The sequence below is a fragment of the Haliaeetus albicilla genome, chromosome 21 (genome assembly GCF_947461875.1).
Source record: "Haliaeetus albicilla chromosome 21, bHalAlb1.1, whole genome shotgun sequence".
Classification (NCBI taxonomy): domain Eukaryota; kingdom Metazoa; phylum Chordata; class Aves; order Accipitriformes; family Accipitridae; genus Haliaeetus; species Haliaeetus albicilla.
The window spans coordinates 3,214,340-3,234,079 of record NC_091503.1 but is presented as its reverse complement, the minus strand read 5'-3'; the positions used below and the strand labels follow the sequence as shown (position 1 = coordinate 3,234,079).

General features: G+C 36.1%; 1 long non-coding RNA gene across 1 annotated transcript; it reads left to right on the top strand.

Moving 5' to 3' along the window:
- Nucleotides 1-812: 812 nt before the first annotated feature.
- Nucleotides 813-12,833, top strand: LOC138690255 (uncharacterized). The gene is made up of 4 exons (XR_011329056.1): nucleotides 813-977; nucleotides 2,981-3,080; nucleotides 6,844-7,254; nucleotides 11,397-12,833. It is a non-coding gene; the product is annotated as an uncharacterized lncRNA (long non-coding RNA).
- The last annotated feature ends 6,907 nt before the right edge of the window (nucleotides 12,834-19,740 follow it).

Below are 19,740 nucleotides of genomic sequence, written 5' to 3'. Positions count from 1 at the left end.
CAGATGTAAATAAACCTAAAGACCATTTTTTTTCTTAGTGGAAATTCAAACAAGATTTTAATGTAGTTTAATGATGAAGTGATATTATTTTTGCATGTAGCAGAAGTGTTTGAGTGTTTGGTTTCCTGTACTTGGTTAAAAGCTTACTGGGCTATGTGATTACAACTTAAAACCAAAAAAAAAATCCAGCCTCAGAACAGCAGCATTTTGCATCAAAATTTGCTCTTACTATGAGCATTTATATCCTGCCGGGTACTGTATCCCGTTTTGTGGTTGTATCTGTACGATGCCATACTAGTATATCTTGAAGAAAAGGAGTTGAGCCAAGAGTCAGAGTTATTCTCCTTGAATTCCATCACAGAAAATTTATGCCACGTTGCATCTTTATCTGCCTTTAGAAATGGGCAACCAAAAATTCCTGGGAAAGCATCAGAATGAAACTGACTTCATTATTTCATAAAACTGCTGTAAAGGAGACAGTAAGAGCTCCCTGTAGCATGGACCTGATGCTGATAAATCCAGCAAAAGGTTCTGGAGCCTTATGTGTGCCAACAGACTTAATAACACTGCCCTCATCATCAGTTGACAAAGAGGTGAAGGCTCCCAACAGACCTCTGGGCTGTAATGAGCTCTTGGCTAAAGTTTGATTTTCTGAATTGGCAGTATACCTGTGAAGCTTGCTGCTCCCATACTTAGAAACCTTTTCATTTCTTCTCTAAACGCGTTTCCTCCTCCCCAGCCATTTGTTCACAAGCCAACAAAGTCTTCTGGCTCAGTTTGTCCTTTCCCTGATTTATTTTGGATCCACAGCTCTTTCAGCATTTGTACCGCCAGTACGGAGCAAGTTGTGGTGCTTTCGGTCATGGCTTTACCGTAACACGGAGAAGCACGTTGTGGTGACATCTGAGCTGGTGCCAAGCAGGGGCCGTGGCACGGTACAGCCCTGGCAGGAGGCTGCCAGTACAAAATACCAGAAGGTGCATCTTTATGCTGGTGCGACTATATTGCTTGTGGTTTGAGGTTTCACTGTTTGGACTTTTCCGTGCTGCACTCAACTAAAGATGTGCTCTTCACCTTATCCTCTTATAAGCTTGCCTTGACTTTTTTTTTTTTGCGTAATGGACTGCCCTATCACAGTTTGTTTTGCCCAGAAGAAAAGAGGGATATTACAGTATGCTACACTAGCCAAAGTACAGTTTTGCAGGGATTGTTTGTTCACACTTCGTTTCCTACCTAAGCTCTGCCCCCAGTGATGTCAAATATTCTAGGAAGAAAACAAAATTGATGTTGCAAAATGATTAACTTTTCAGCTGCACTTGAGCTTCTAAATCATTGTTAAATCAGTTAACTTTTCATGAATTTGGATCACTGATTTATGAAGGTGACAAATGCTGGAGTTAAGTAATAAAACTCTGTGAAACTCTTAATAATATATGGGAAGGAAATTATATACCTTTGTATGTCTCACCCTTTGAAAGGAAACATTTTTATCCCCCCCCCTTTCTGAAGTCTCTCCTTTCATTCAGACAGAAGATAAATGTGTTCCTGGGTTTCCAAAACTCAATCATTCATTACACTTGTTGGACCTACATGGCAATAATAAACACAGCAACTCATAACTTAAGAAGATTATTACAGTTCCCTAGATAAAAGAGGTTAATTAATTCCCCAAGGGGACTAATGAGGCTGTGCTTTTGGTATAATCATGTTAGTTTCCTGACGGTGTAAAGAAGGTACTAACAATTGGCCAAATGCGATAATAGATCCTCTTACAGAGCTGTATGATTCTGTAAAGTGCTAAATTTGTTAATTATCTGGTTAATAGCATGCTGGTGCTCTGTGTTCATAAAGTAGCAAAATTAGTTTACCTGGGTGAATTAGATTCCATTTATATCAGTGCTGACTCCTGTTCAAAAGAATCTGTTGACCCTGCTTAGTGACAAAGGAATTAATACTGTATTTCTGTGGAAACTTTGGATTAATCCATTTGTTTCTGTGGATTATTAAGTTGCCTGGCTTTTTCTGATGGACTAATCGAAGCCATAGCAGAAACTCATTAGTTCCCACTGACAGGCCTAAGAAAATAAATCCTGATTGGTTTTGCCTTAGTTCCAGTGTCATTTTACAAAGGTAATTGAGATTTAGTAGTTTTATATCAAAGTTCTCTAAGGTTTAAGTCTTTACGCGTCTGTGACAATCAGACAAATTACATTTCTCTTTGCAAGAACTAAATCGTGCAGAATACCAGGCCAAGGCTAGGGATACATCTAGTAAGTATTTTTTCAGACTGACTAAATTTTTAGGTGCCTTGAGTGCTTTGATGAAGAACTGAATTTAAAGCATCCTTCAGTATTTTCGGTGCTAGATGTCTGAAAAGCACACCACAACATTTTCAGTTCTTCTTATTTTCAGTAAGATCATAGTTTTCATTTATTTACATCATGTAGTATAACGAAATAAAACATCTACCTTAAACCCAATGCTGTAGCACAACTCATTTCCTAAAGAGTCAGCTTGTACTAAATAACACACAATAAACATCAAAATGAAATATATTCTGACGAAACTCATCTTCTGTCCTGTAGTGAACAGATGTTCCCAAATTAATTTTACTTATACTTCTCAAAAGCAGGAGGATATTTTAGGATTTTAAATGAAGACAGAATTGCTGTCTAGGTTATGTTTTGTTATCCCTATAGCCTCAGTCTCTTGCTTCTGATGACATTTTCTGAACTACAAACATCAGTTTTGGTACTATTGCAGATGCCGCTTCAATTTACATGGAGACAGATGGAAATATAATATTTTAAGAAGTTCTCCAGTCTTTAGAAAGAGAGGGGTATTTTAATCTGAACGACTGTAACCCTGCATAAAGCAAACGTAAATTTAAATTAGAAAAAAAAATTCTCAAAACCCCAACTAAAATAGCATGTCAAGTTTTAAGACACAAATTTTATAACACAGCTTCTCTTCCCCATAGGTTAAAGAACAATGAAAATAATTTTCTTTCAGGACCCCCTACTCTGACTCATTTCCTCGTGGAATACATCACTAAATGTCACAAGGTTTTCTAATAGCGAGTAAGTATTTATAAACATTCTGCTGTTATTAAACACATCCTCATATTCTCATTCTAGAGGCACTTTGGTTGCAGAATTCAACACATTTCATAGGCTTACTATGTTCTTCCTATTTTCTCGGAGCGCAATTACACAAGATTTTGTTTCTTCTTTTCATTTTGTTTAGTAAAAGACCAGTTTGTTTCTAACTGTTGAAAAGTAAGTTGTAAAATCTGAATTATAAATAGAAATTCAGGGAAATTTCAGGGAAGATAGCATGAAAGCCTGAAAAAAATAGTACCTTACTGTTTTAGGGAGGTAGAAAATGGAATGATTCCTAAGCAAATCTCAAGAGACAGAGCCATGCAGGAAGTATCCATCCATACTTGCAAAAACCCCGGTTGCTATACTCAGGCGAAAGTCGAAGAAAAACAAGGTACCTCTTTCTAAGGCAATTGCTTTGTACATTTTACAAGGAAGGACTCTGAAAGAGCTGGCTCTGGGTTCCCACGCCGGGTGGAAACAGAGCTTTACTTCTCCAACTGCAGTGAGGTCTCCACTCTGGAGGTGTCCTCTTAAAAAATGAAATCTTAATGTGAAGGATGATAACATAGTCTTATAAATGTGCTCATATGCTTAACTTCCGATTCGTACCCATATAAACTTAAACATGTGATATTATGTATTCTGAAAATTTAATCTACTTGTGCTCTACAAATCTCTTAAATGTAGCACTATTCTTCCAGGTGAAAGCCAAGGGTCTGACCTTCTGATATTAGTTCTACCCAAATATTGCAATGGCCTTCTAGTTTCTCATTCTACTGCACTACTGTCCACTGTGTCAAGATCTCCCACAGCAAACCACTTTCATTTCTATATTTATTCTTTTGTTGTCTTTCAATTTGTGATAGGTATACTTTTTTCTTGAATAGGTGTCTTCTATTTGAATATTTCCTATTTTATATATGTTACAGGAATTAAAAAGAGTCCAGGGTATATGTCTGAATTTCAAATATAACGCAAGTTTATTATTTACTTCAACGTTGCTATGACTGAATACCATTAGAGCCAGCTAAATCTTCTGTTCATTTGAAGTGACTTGGGCAATTCTCATATTGATCAAGACAATATTACCTTTGTGTTATAATCAGACTTACAAAAGTTGTTACTTCTGGAAAACCTTAAGCATATGATTAGCTAGTTTTCCTAATGGTTCATGTGTTTACCTGGTTATTCTCACAGTAAAATCCTAGATCCTCCTGGAAATCCTTGAGCGAATATCTTTATGCCTGACAACAGCAAATGTTGTTATGAGAGACAGATTACATTTGGAGATGTTAGACTCCGGTTTCACAATATTATTTCATGTTCTTTCTGCATTACTTGTCCATTAGTTTGCAAAGCAATCCCAGGTTTCATGTAAAAAAGATAGAAGAAAAGACCTGGAGGGATCTCAATTTCAACCTGCATACTTTTTAATAAGCTATTTGATAACAAGTCTTCATTCTAATGTTAACCTCTTAGAATATTGCATTTATAGCTGTATCTCATGATAGAGAAAAATGCTTCTGAACCACTGCTTGGATTGTAACAGCAGATATATAAACTGGAATAAAAAGAGGACACAAATTGTAAATGCTTAGCACTATAAAATATGTCTTTCAGGTTGATGTTTCCAGGAAAGCTTCTTCAATCCTTTAGCAAAGAGAAAAGCTGCATATTGACACCATAAAGAAAATAGGAGCAACAACAAAATCCACCTTGATAAGCAGAGTAATATTTTGGAGAAAATATTTGGAGCCTCATTAGGCTCTTGGCAATTCATTATTAAAGGACAACAGAAGAATTTGGGGTTTTTTTGAGATATCACAGTGGGTTTGAACTTGCCAGCTGACATTTTAATATGATGAGGGATGTTCCTTTTCCTACATGGATGAATTTATTCAATTTACCATTGCAGTGCTATAAAATAAACAATGCTTTATTGTTTGTATGTATCTTAAAATACTTGCTTGTTTCACTATAGCAGTAAGCACTATCTGCTCCCAGAAAAAAAAGGAAATCAGTGTTGCAAGCTAGAAGTAACACCCAGACTTTAGGTATGTGACAGTTTAAAGGCTAATAATGTCTGAATGTGGAACTACCCAGAGTGGTGACAACAGCTATTGCAAGACCCAGGCAAAATAACAATACCAGATTCGTATCCTCATTTGCTGAGCAAAGGAAAACATGCTTCTCTAAGTATCTCAAGAAAGCATTTGCTTTTGAAAATTGATTATATAAGTGTAAAGTGAATAGCCTTGGTGCTGAAACTTATTAACTAGAATTATGTGATTGTGTCAAAACAAAGCTTTCTAAGCATAATTTGAAATCACAGGTTTTCTTTTAGTCAAATGTAAGAATGTTGAGACCTGATTTTCTATAAAGCTATGGCAAATCTTCTGTAAACAGTCATGGATTTGATTACAAATTGCACATTTTTATTACCACTTCAGATTCTCTGATATTTGCAAATATATGGAATGTCATGGCTTCTGCTGGTTTTTAATCGTTTGGGGAGAAATAGTGATGTTAGTTAATAAAGTGAAAAGATACTTCATTCTCAGTGGAAAACATTTTTTAGTTCACTGAAGGTAATTGCTAGTCATTCTATCAGGATTTATTGACTTGAAGTCCACAAAAAATACAGGTTTGAAATATCTCTGCTGGGAATTATTTTAAAGGGATATGATTGCTTTTAAGTGTTAACAGATTTAGTGATATATTTTTATCATATTAAGAGGAAAATTTTCATTTATAATATAGTCTGGGAACTGTACCCAAACAGAGACTCATAGAATTGCATTATTCAGACCTGCTTAGGGCTATTCATTTGTGACGACACTGATTACTAGACCTGCCCGATCATTTTTCTATAGTAAATTGCACATACTAAAATATATTGCAGGAAATTTGTAATGTGCTTAAATATATCCAAATTACTGTTAAAATTATATTTAAATTTCTATATGCATTGTGGTATTATCACTCAGATTACTTGTTTCTACTGCGGATTGATAGAATCTTGCTCTCTTTTGACTCCTGAATTCCCAGATTTTACATCTGTTAATTTATTTGTTTAGTATAAAAGTGCAAGTTTAAATCAATTAAACTTTTGCAGAGGGACATCTAGACAAAGAAACTAGTGGTTATATTTTGTTCTCAATGTTGAATTCAGTTGAAAGAAATATATTTTTATTAAAGACTTAAAAAATATAAAACCTAAATCCCTCAGAATGTCCTATTGAGCTGCAACAAGACTACATCAAATTGCTTTGCAGTTAAATGCAGAATAAGTATATTTGAAAAATGCTTCTAAAAGTGGTTAACCTAAAGAACTGCAAATACATGCACTCGAGCTGTTAGTATCTAAAGAAAAATGTGTCTCATTACAAGCATAATAAAGATACAGTTATAACTCCTAAGAAGTTAACAGTACTTCATAGTTTACAGACATTTCTCAGGCGATTGCGTTCAGCTAGAAAGAGAGCAAAAATTAAATGAATTGCAGAAAGGAATAATTTTTTTGTTGTTGTTGCTAAGAAATGTTGAAAAAACCCCGCAACAGCCACGAGAACAAAAATAACAGAAGAGCTTTTACTGAAAGAACTCTTATACTGTGCTGTTGGTCCTAGTCTTTCATATAGACCATCTGGTTGTAATAGCAAATTAATTAGTGTTTTCTGAGATTTATCAGTAATCGATGTAATATGTTTTGTCAGAGAAATGTTATCTTCTCTTTCAGTTGAGAAAATGAAGTTTGGGATGAAAATGATGTACCTGGGGCCTCCAATACCACAGGGAAACCATGGAAATAGAAGAACATAATGGCTCAATGTCCAGATGGAGATCAGTGACGAGCGATGTCCCTCAGAGGTCTGTACTGGAAGCAGTACTGTTTAATATTTTCACATAGACGGTGGGATGGAGCGCGCCCTCAGCAAGTTGGCAGATGACACCAAGCTGAGCGGTGCGATGCCATCCAGAGGGACCCAACCCACGGGCAGGACCTTGCCCTTGGCCTTGTTGAACGTCATGAGGTTCACATGGGCTCGCTTTGTGATCTTGTTGAGACGTGTTCAGTAGTGAGAAGAAGAAGAAAACGTGCCACTTGAAGGGAAATGATGTATCTCTGGGAAATGCTTACAACTACCAGGTAGGTACATACAAGCCCTTTTTTATATCAGAGTGTTGCATGTGTTGGGACTTTTACTGGGGCACAGAAGAATCTTTCGTATCTTAGACTAAAACTTCTGTTTAAAAAAATCAAGGATTGCAGGTAATACTTACGCTTCCCTTTGCGTCTCTGTTACAAGTGTCATGGTTTCAGAAGGGCAGACCTCTACTCTTTAAGAGAACATACCAGACATGCATTTGTTCTCAGCGGTCCTTAATTTTACAGAATCATAAATATGTATTGAAATCATCTAGAAAAGAACCACAAGCACTGGAAATTAGGAAAAAAAAATTCCGTGGTATGTGCCCTCAAAAAACTGGTTATTGAACACTGTCTGTAACAGCTACCCCGTGTAAACTGTATTTACCCTTACTGGTACCCTTCAAGCAAGGAGGCATGCTAAAACTCTCAAATTCAAGAAGCATATGTTTCAAAAAGCACATAACTCTGAAAGAGTAGTGATTTTTATCTTCTCACTTTCTTTAGGAGGAGCTGATGAGACCGTTTATTTGTTGTACTTCGGATAGGGCTCAGTATCAGCATTGACTGCCTGTAAAAGCAAGCCATAGGAACAGACAAGCATTTTTCTTTTTTCTATGACAACCTGGTACTTAACTTTATGTATCAAATCTTTATTGGATAGAAATCAGCAGGGTCCCATTACAATCTGTTGAACTATACTCCTTTAAAGCAATTAAAGCTCTGAGACCATACCTCTGATTTTATTTTTTTTTTTTTTTTTTTTTTGGTCTTTCTGTCTTTAATTGCATTTTCTTTTCTATTAGTAGCTTCTTTCAGGTGAAAAGTACTTTACTCCACAATCAGTTTTCGTTTAGAACTTTAGCTTCATTCAGTCTTTTATGCCTTCCTAGAAACATATTTATTACATAGTATAAATGAAATAGCATCTCCAGGATTTCTCTTCCTCCAAATTTTAAATGTAGCAATAAAGCAAGTTTCTTATAGTGTGGCTAGACATTTGTATGTCTACTACATAAAATTCTATTACACTCCCAAGATGTGATGTACACATATTTTCCTCTTAACGGTAATCTACCTTTCTGTTATTATAGTCCTTGTCGCAGTCACTCATCTATTGTACTGTTTTTTGTGTATTACCAATACCAAAGCTAAGAAAGTGTGTAAGTTAAAATCAGTAAGCAACTTATTAATTTGCCATAGCTGCCTCATGTTGTTGAGTAATTTGGTGAGCAATCAGCTACTTGACAGTAAAACTCTAAGCACCTCTACATGCATGTGACAGTTGTCTGATTTAAACTTCTGAGGACAGCACCTCAAAATCAGTTCTCTGCTGGGCTTGATTTTAAGGTTTTTTTAGAAGAGTGGATAAGCACTCAGTAGATGTAATATGACAGTAAGTGTTTAGTAATCACCATAACAGCAAGATGCTCAAGTTAGCCAAAATATGTTTTTTATCTGCTGCAGCTTGTTTATTCCAAATTCTTTAGTTATACCTATGTATTGGAGGCTAGTAAAGATTGAATTTTTTCCTCTGAAATTTTTCTATATGTATTCTCATGAATAACTGAGTCGCAGCATTGGCATTTTTTTTATAGAAACTCTTATTCTTATCTCTTAAGAAGAATCATTTCCATTGCTGGAGTTTTGTGCACATACCTATAGGCTGGATGATTTTCTTTTCCTCACGTATAACCTTTAAAATGTAGCTCAAGTTATATTATTAAAATGGATTACGTGGATATGTACAGAAATGGAAAAAAATGACCCCAAAACCCAAAACCTGAAGGATGTCTAACTTACTTATCTTTTTGCTGATGTCTATTTCCATTTCCATGTCTGAGGCAGAAGGAAAATAACACATGGTGTGTAACTAATTTACTCTTAATGCAGAGACAGTTTTAACAACTTTTAATCCATTGTGTAAGGATAACTGCAGGAAAAAAAAAGTCCTCTACCCTTTGACTTGACTGAGTTCAGAAAACAACTGAGAACTAAGTTCCTTCAACATATTTGAAGTGAAAAAGTCAGAGTTAATATCACTTAACTTTCAATGCTGAATGTCTATCTGTCTGTCTATCTGTTTTATTTACCATTATGGTACTACTCTTAAATATTCTGGACAAAAGCTTAGTCAATATAGGGAAGGAGAGGGGCAGAGGACCCACATCAAGTCGTTGGTCACATAGTAACAAATACCCTTATGACTGATGGAGATTCATTCTAGAAAGTAGAAGGAAACTTATATGATGGCACGCCAATATAGTGGCTAGTGACCTTGGTTTGTCCTGGTTTTGTGTACAACATATGGAATGGGACTGGCATTGTACCGCTGTCGTCTTGTGCTCCTTCTAGAAGAAAGCAGTAAAGGTTTGTCAGGTGTATCTTGAAGTATTGGTCCATTCAGAACTGAACTCTCATTCTTGAACACTTTGATTTCATGTACCTACTGTGACAAATAAAAATATGTCATTTTTCTTTTTTTTTTTTCTGAGATAGGAAGCATTGAGTGGAATTTTACAAAAATGGTCAACAAATAGCTATTACATGATATCTGAGAAAAATCTTGGAAAATAGTATGACCAAGATGTCTGTCCTGTTGTCTGTAAAGAGGCAGCATTGTGCCAGAAAAACATAAGAGATATAAAAAAGGCATAGTAACTGTATCTGTACTTTTACCTGTGATTTTCATTAAGATTCAAACTCTGTAATTATATATGAGAACTAATGGGTTGACCTATACTTTAATTACTATCCATTGCAATAGTTAAGTAGATTTGAGCATGTTAGCAAATAAACTCAATTGATTTTGCAATTCTGAACCCAGAGAAAAAGCACTGCAACAACGTTATTCTATTTAGTTTCTTCTTGTGAAGGCAATCAGGGACTAACGTGAGTTTTCACACCATGCTTCATGTCCTTTTCATCAGCCATTTTCACACATTTGAAATCATTTAATATTCAAATAGTAATGAAGCAAGAGAAATAAGTATTCTCTTTACATTCACAGGCTTCAGCTAGTCCCATTGATTAAATTAATGCTGACAGATGTTTCTAACAAGCAAGGCAAAAGTGGGAAAGAACATTTCCCTTTCTTATGGTATTATTCCCTTTTAAAATTTCTTTTTATTACAGTATTACCCCAATACATAGGCTTTCTTAAATATATCTTTATATATTATCTGCAGTAGATTGCAATACTATGACCCCAAATGGAAGTTAAGGATACAGATTTGAAAAATAAAGTCTGGTAAAGCAAGTGTTTGTTTCAAATTGTTCTACATAGGGGTAAAATGGAATTTATTTTCTAGACATTAGCAAAATGTCAATGTTTCAAACATTGATCTTTAAACATTTAAGTTCTATACTTCCATATATAAAGTGAATGAGAGTAAATGAGTTGTAGAATACAGTGTGTGGAAAATTATTTTTCTCTAGCAACCCAACTCTAAAGTAAAAATCAGGCTTTGTTAGATTCTTCTTTTTCAAATTACCTTAATATCTCAGAAAATTAGAAACAAAACAAAATAAACATTGTTTCAATGTAGCATTTTAATCTTTTAATGTAAATGTTTTTTAAAAAATATTCTTACATTTACACTACCGCTACAAAGATAGATAAGTATATCCAGAGTAACTGAAAATTAATCAAAAAGATTTTATGATGAATCTTTCTGATATCGCATGAGATTGTGCTTTCTGAAGCAGGAGGTCCTTTATAGTCCTTTATTTCTAACAACCCTTTGAAATGACTGAGTGCTCAGTCCTTTTATTTTGACAGTTTTGCAGGTGTTTTCATAAGGTTAAAATGTTGACCTTTAATTGATGTCAACACTTCCAATTATTGATAGAGGGTCACAAATTGTTCACTACCAATGTTTCTTCCTTGGCTCATACAACTGAAGCTCGGAAATTGCCTGGTTTGCCAATTAGAGGCGTTAATATGACAGAAAGAAAAGAACAGAACGAAGACATTCTACATGTGATTATAGATGTGGACAATACTGCCTGCAAATAAGGCTGTGTAATGCTTCCAAGTGTAGCTGAAATGGCTTGCACTTTTAAGACTAAGTAAGTGTAGAAAAAAATGTGTTTGTTGTCCTATAGTGAAAAATGATGTCTTTTTTTCTGTACCATTGCAGTCCAAGGAGAAACCTGAAATCCTGCCAGGAGCTGGCCTTTGCATCTTTTGCTAACCTTGTTAAAGCCCAATCATCATTAATCAAATCTTCAATTATAAGCAGAGTGCAGATCACTGTCCTGAATGACTTCCTGGACATAACAGTTTAAATCTCAGATGGCTCTGTCCGTACTGACCCCATGCCAGCTTTTCTCACCTGGCAGTGCTAAAAATTCCAAACAGCCCAATGTTCGCCGCTGCTCTACAAGGTGACAGCAGGAAAACAACATTTCCCTCCAGTCTCTGCTCTGGACAGGAAAACCATCAAGTGATGAACCTCGCAACAGCACTCCCAATTACCCAGATGCCAGATACTTCAGGTAAGAATGAGTCAGTGTTTCCCAACCTGTGACAGTCACTAAAGTGGTAGAAGGTACTTCTTAAAATGACTGGAACTTTTAAGCACAAAGAAAAAAATATTAAATAAAACATCTATGCATATTCCCATGCACACAAAAAAATGGAAATAAAATGAAAACAATACTTAAAGGGCAACCTAATTTTATTTAGTTGTATGTGAAAGCCTTTTTAGCAACATCACAGAAGACAGCCCTTGCCCTCACCCCATACATCCTTTGAAAGGGATTAAAAATGTTAGCATAAAAAAAAAAAGAGAGTGAAAAAGAGTTAAAAAAGAAGGAAAGCAAAACGCCATAAGCGAATCCTTCCTGATAACGTAGCAACTGGCACAGCAAAACCTCCTAATTCAAAGCTTGCGCTAGGTGTAAAGCTTACAGCGGGAGGTGGCAGGGACAAGGAGGGTGCTGCGGTGTCCACCATGGGGAGGAGGAGGAGGACTAGCCGTCTTGGGACAGACTACACGCAAGAACTTGAGAGCCCAGGATGACACAAGTGAGAGCATCCCTGTCTCCCACAGGACATGTCCGCAATTAGCAAACCCACAGTCCCAGAAGTGGGGAACTAACCCTTGCCTATGAGGGGAGAGAGACTTGCCATCGCTCCGTGTGCGCATGAGATTAGAACTTTTTGAGAATAATTATGGAAGCGTGCTTAGCAATTTGTAGGTATTAACACTTTGCAAGTCCCTAGGACCGTGGTTTCCCTGTTGCAATGTTGATGTTGATCCTGATCCTCTGGCTGTAAGTTAATTACATATCATTAAGAAATCAATAAAACACTTCGCTCCTGATTTGGTTTAAACTACATGAACTGAACAGTTTTCCCATGATCAGAATTTCCTATGTGTCTTTAGCATTGGTCCAAAAGTCAGTTAACAACTTACTTACTTACTTAGCACAGTAGCAAGGGTGAATGTTCCTAGAAAATCACATGGCTTTGATACTAGATATTTTGATGCCAGTTCATGGAATTTCTTGTTGTCAGATAGCTTTTCCTAGAACATGGGAAATAACACACCAGTAAGCATCTTAAAATAACATTAATCAAAATTACAAAGTCAGACACTCAAAAGTTAACATGAAAAAACAGCATGAGATAATACATTTTAAATATTAAAATACTAATGATAAAGACTTAAATAAGTAACATACAGGCAATTATTTTCAGCATTTTCTAGCATAAGGACCGTGACTTTACCACTTACCAGTATTCTTCTTATGGGAAGAATTCCATTTCCTCATGGGCATTAACCGGCATTTTTAAAACTTCTATCATAACATGGAATAAAAATTCCATCTGAATAATGGTTATACTCAACCAGAAGACCATTTGATAAAAGTCTGGTCAGCTCAGTGACTAATGTACATACTTGAATGTGATCAGTTCTTGCAGCTAGTTAAACTAAGACAGTCAGTTAAAGACTTTTCCAGAATCATAGATGACAGAAATGGAGATAAAAGAGAAGAATTAAGCCTCAGGTTTTTTTCAGTAATGTTTCCATTATAGTTCCAAAATATTAAGAACACATATACTGCTCTGTTTTTCAAATAAATTTCCACGTAAGGAGCAGTGAGTCAGTTTATCCCCTTTGTGGGCCTGCAGATCTCCTAAAGAATCTGTAGAGATTTGGTAGAACAGTGAAACTTTTTTCACATGCAGAACAGACATCAAGAACAAAGGAATTTTGTATTCCTTCTTCTGGTCTGTTTATAGAATCCTCAAACTTTGTTTCTGTTCATTCTTGTTTTGTAAGGTTTTTGTTTAATTGTCATGTCTTTTTTCCTATGTCCATGTTGGACAAGGAGAAAAGGAATAGGAAAAAGTGTTTTCTCATACTGGCGTATCTGAACCAAACTGGGCTTCTTCAGACTTTAGCTGTCATGTCCAAAAGCACTGTCTCCCAAAATCCTGCCTGCTTTTTTAGTGTGCCTAAAACTCCACTCACCTCTGTATTTACTTTGGTCATGGAGCCTCCAACAAACCATTCCTCTTCAGGAATCGGGGTCCGAACCTTGCTTCCAAATGAAAATAATTTTGTTTAATGTAGAAACAGAGATATTTTTGCCAAAGCTGTCTGCAAAATATAACTACTTTTTTTTTTTTTTTTGTAACTTCTGTGGCTTACATAGAAATAGCCCATAGCTTCTTACACTTGTCTGATGAAAGTGTGACTTTCTCATCATCTTTCTTTACTGTAGAGCCTTCTTGCAATATGCTGCTGAACACGGTCAACGTGACTGCATGATCAACAGGAGGGCTGATGGAGATATTCTCAATAAATTTTTCTTATTAAGTAAGTCCAAGAATCAGCTGCTTAATAATGAAAATCTACAGACTAGGAAATGTAAGGTAGTTTACATAATAAAATAAATCAGAGGCTTAAGAGCCTATAAAGTTTGTTCTAATTTCTTGAGAGTAATAAAAGGAAAAAGTGCAGTAATAAACTAAACATATGATGATTAAGCAACTTTGGACTGAACAAGTTCTCTTTGTAATAACTTACATTATTCACATTTTGCTTTGTAGCATATTTATCTGAATTTTTATGACACTGCATAATCAGCAGGAGAAATTGAATCACTGGATCCACTCACATGAAATCTAAGCTCAAGTACAAATATAATTACATAATCGACTGTTGTAATTATATGGTCATTATCTCAAGAAGAAAATATTATAAAACTTTAATAACTTTGATACTATTTCTCTTCATTCAAAAACATTTAAGTAAACAGATTATGTGAGATACTAATATAGAAGTCACTTATCCCACAGAAATGTACTCATAATTTCACAGCAAGTACAGAAAATAATGAATGGAAATCTGTCATAATTCTGATTAAAAACATCCATTTTACTTGCTGCCAGATACTTCAGGTAAAAGTACAAAAATAAGATGTTGATATTACTAGCATTAATATTGATTTCTTTCCACTCCAGCTCTTCCTCCTCTTCCATCTCATATCACTGTACAATGACACTTCTGTTTTCCTTTCAGGAAAAGAGCTGAAGAGCCTAATTGCTATTTTATTACTGAAATAGTTAAATATAAAGTTTAAAGAATTAAATTAGGACCATGTTGTGGTTTAACCCCAGCCAGCAGCTAAGCACAATGCACCGCTCACTCACTCCCCCAACCCAGTGGGATGGGGGAGAGAATTGGGAAAAAAAGTAAAACTTGTGGGTTGAGATAAAGACAGTTGAATAGGACAGAAAGGAAGACAATAATAATAATAATAATAATAATAGTAATAAAGTTACAATAGTTTTAATAAAATAATTGGAATATACAAAACAAGTGATGCACAAGGCAATTACTCACCGCTCGCCGACCGATGCCCAGTTAGTTCCCGAGCAGCAATCCCCACCCAGGCCAACTCCCCCCAGTTTATATACTGGGCATGACGTCCCATGGTATGGAATACCCCTTTGGCCAGTTGGGGTCAGGTGCCCTGGCTGTGTCCCCTCCCAACTCCTTGAGCCCCTCCAGCCTTCTTGCTGGCTGGGCATGAGAAGCTGAAAAATCCTTGGTTTAGTCTAAATACTACTTAGCAACAACTGAAAACATCAGTGTGTTAGCCACATTCTTCTCATACCTAACTCAGAAACATAGCACTGTACCAGCTACTAGGAAGACAATTAACTCTATCCCAGCCAAAACCAAGACAGACCATGAAGTTGTTGGTCCCCCTTTTCCAGGAAGTAACAGATTTTATAAAATGAAACTTCAGTTCTTCCTTATACTTTTCAAGTATAGGTTTGTTTTCATTAATTACTCCAAACTTACATGCAGTGATGATCTAGAGAGGGATTTCTGAAGTCAGTCACTGCTTCTCTTGTCTCTATACCTATTACAAAAATATGAAATTCATAGAATGATCATTGACATGGAACTGTCAAAGGTGTGTTCTACGGCTCAGACATATGTATGAACTTGATCAATTCCTTGTTACAAATCACAGAAAACAGCTGAAGAAAATGACTAAAGCATAATTATATTGCAAAAGATGTCACTAAAAATTCACACAGCAATCCTGTGTTTCCATGTAGATTCCTTTGAAAGATATTTTTCCTGTGAGTTCTTGTTAGTTGTATTAAACAGTTGGGGTTTTTTTAGCTACATAGAAATCTTTGCCTTCATTCTGTATGGTGCAAGTGGAAACATGGCTTAGTAGAGGTATTTCTAAAACACGTTATTTTTACTCAAGAGCTTTGAGTCTCAAAAATAACTTGAGTCCCAAGAGACATTGTCACTCAGCTGCATTAGTCCTTTTGTCTTTCTTGACTCTATAGAGGCAGAAAACTAGTTCATAAAAAGGTGAAGGGATGCAACAACAGCTCTAAAGCAAGCTTCATGGGGAATATAACTCAGATTCCAGCAAGTCTCAGTCAGTGCAAGCACAGAGTAATATTTTCAGCATGTATTCATAGCAAGTGGAAAATAATGCCTCTAAAGATTTCCCAAAATGAAGCATCATTTACCTTCCCCATTATTTTGAATATTTACATTGTGAGGGGCATTGCTATAAAGCTCCTTTTCAAGTCTTTGGAGATTATTTTCTTTTCACTGTTTTTAACACCTTGCACCCCTTGCTTTGTTTCACGTACACTATATGGTTTTTATATTAATATCTCATTCATTCTTATCAGACAAGAAAACCTTAAAAACTATTTTTAAAATCAAAGAAAAATAGTATTTCATAATGGTAATTGGACATTGTATAACTTTAACTTGTAAAGACATGAAAAACCACTATCTCCAGTGAATTCAAGAACTTATTGGATACTTTCATAAGAGCGGATTTACTCTTTCTATTGGGATTTACATAACCATTTCGTATAATTATCTGCTTTCCTTTTGTGAGGTTCTATAAAGGAAATAAAACATCTTTTATCTTTGAAGGCAAAGAACAAGTAGACAAAGCATTATTTCACACCTTTTAAACTCCAAAAGTAAAGATAAAAAGCTATTAGACAAAATTTTAATCAACTGCCACATTTCATAATTGACAAATGAAGATGCAGAAGAGGGAAGAGACACTGTTCCCAATTACTGTGTTCTGGATTATTTTCTATTTTGCAATATCAATTTTCAATCATGAATAAGCAATATTATTTAAACATGTCTTGCTACTAAAATAATCGGCAAAGAATTAACATTTCTTTTAGACAATAACAATTGAAAGGCTAAACACTGGTTTACATACCAAGAGAAATAGGTTATATAACAAGCAAAATGGCACAACGGAAAACACTTTTTGCCATCACAATTTCTACCAGTTTTCAAAAGAGCATTGAAACTGAAAAACACAGATCCACTTCTGAGGTATGTCTTCTTTGACAAGAACCCCTGATGATTAAAAAGAATACAGAAAACTTTCTGTGATGCATGACCTCCATTTTTTTTCAGAGAAATTTTAAGTACAGATATGTAAATCTATGGTGAATTGTAAAACGGCACGTAGCAAATACAGGATTAAAGGAGCAAATAGGGAGTAAGGTTCTTCAGAATAGGTCAGTAGTGCTAAGGAATTAAAGACTTAAGCACTTCATGGTGTGAAAGATGCTATTAAAAAGTACTGAAAAATATAGTTTTTTTATTCCTGTTCTCAGCTATAATAATGGGTTACAGCTAGGCCAAAACATTTCACATGTAAATTAAGGCAGATACATTAAATTAAAGAATTTGACCTTGTAAAGTTATGGTAGTCAGAGGATACTTACAGCAGAAGATGTCTGACATTTATTGTGCAGATTAATATTCTGTATCTTAAATGAAGTCAATCTACAGAGCATCATGAGCACAATAATCCACAAATGTAAAATGAAAATTGTTTCATTGGACAATTCATAAACAAAAATCTATGAAAACTAGTGGTCTATCCTCAACAAGCATTGAAACCAGCTAGAAGTCATTATCTGATACTCATTCAGCGAGTTATGAGAAATGAATTGTCTCTGTTGCTTTTTAATTAATGTATACAGGAGTAAAGAAAAGCATTAAGATTTGAATTAAGAGGTGGGGAGGGGGAACAATTTTCTGTCAAGCAGAATTTGTTAAGATACAATTTCTACCTCCCCATGTCAGAGCAAAGCAAGTTTCTTTAAAATGAAGAGCAGCTTACATGTCATTGCCAAAAAGCCAATTGCTCTTGTCAAAAAACCAGATATTGAAGTATATGTCTGACACATAATTTTAAATGCAAGTGACCTGTAGAGAGGATTAAAAAAGTGCCATCTATGACTTCTAATTTTCTGTTAGGTATGAATTCCACATCTCATTTCGTCATTACTACAACGATAGATGCTAAATGCTTAAAAATTGTAAATAAATTATTTGTCTTCCTTAGACTTTAGAGGAGAAATATCACCTACTTAGAAGCAGCAGGGAATGGGAGGATGATGCATGGGTTTTACATCCTTGCTTAAATGCTTTTCAGAAGATGCTTCCTTGAATCAGGACTTATATTTTGAAGTCGCGAGGTCTGGTTTGAGTTCTTCTTTCGAGGGAATTCTTTTCTCTGCAGTTCTGCTCTGATACCCCAGCACTCTCCAATGCATACAGTTTATTTCACTGTCTAGGACAAAGCAACCAACGAGTTCCTGAGCGGAGCAGTTCAGCTGCAGGCAAAGGGGTGTCTGCTGGAGCCCTGCGGGCACTGTGGACATGAGCGTCACCACGGTTTTCTCCTCTGCCTGAAGCAGCCTTGCAACAGGCTCTGCTCTCCCGTCCTCAGTCCGGCGGGCTATAAAAGCAAAGTTAAGCATTCCAGGGAACAGCCCTCGTTATACACCCAAGGTGTCCTCATCCGTCATTGAAGTGACACACAGAACAGCCCAACAGAGGCTTCAGGTTCCCTTACATATGGATCGAGTGCCCCGGGGGACATCTGAGCAGCTGTTTTCTGGTGGATCAGTACCGAGCAACGACATTTGAAATTGAAAATGTTAGGGCGGCCAAGGTGCGTAAGCCCACAGTTCAAGCTGGAGGTCCACAGCGGGGGCGGCACTTGCACAGCACTAGGCTGGGGACGGGTTTTGCATCTCGCTTTGGTCATGATCGCTTGAGGAAGGGTGGGAACACGAGCAGCGCGTTGTGCCAGTGGTCACCCTTTGGCAGGAAGAAGAGCAGCTCCACGAAGGCACAGCTTTGGGTGGTGGGCAGAAGTTTTCAGAGTCACCTCTCTCCTCCCACCTCCGCTTCACTGGATGAGGTAAGAGTATACCCACTAGCGAAATATTCTTTCTAGGCATGCAGAAGGTTTCATTCTAACATACGGCTTGATTCCGAAAAGAAATACTCTTCTCCTATGAATTGAACATTCAAAATCCATTTCACGTCCCCTTGGACAAACACCGTACAGCAGCTTTTTCATTTACTGAAATACTGAGTCATTCATGTCAGTGACCTAGATAGAAAATGCACCGGCTCATCTCTCTTGTGACTTGTCACAAATCAGACAACAGGACTGCTGCTGTCTTCAGATATCTGTGTAACTGTAAATATATATTTAGTGTTCTTGGAAAAAATATTTAAGTGTTTAAAAAAAAATAATAGACTGACAAGCATTTGATGATTTTTCTTTTATGGATGTATCATTGCCCCAAATAACAGAATACTGTCGTGCTTGAAAAGAGTCTTTCCACCTTTTTCCCAGAAGACCATTAAAAAGAATTTGTTTCCCAGAGCGCTTTACAGAAAGCTGCCCTAAAATTTTGCTTTAGAACAGAAAACAACTGAAATCTAGTTAAAATCCATTGCTAAACGCTGCCACTTTTATAACTATGATATGATTATGTAGCTGAGCCACTTATTCATCTGTTTTTATATATGTCATTTTTTTATAGATATGATTTTTTTGTAAAATCAGATATTCTATACAATATCTATTGACAGTGGAAGTAACGGCAAAATCAATCACCTCTTTTCTCCTCGCAAGTGCTGA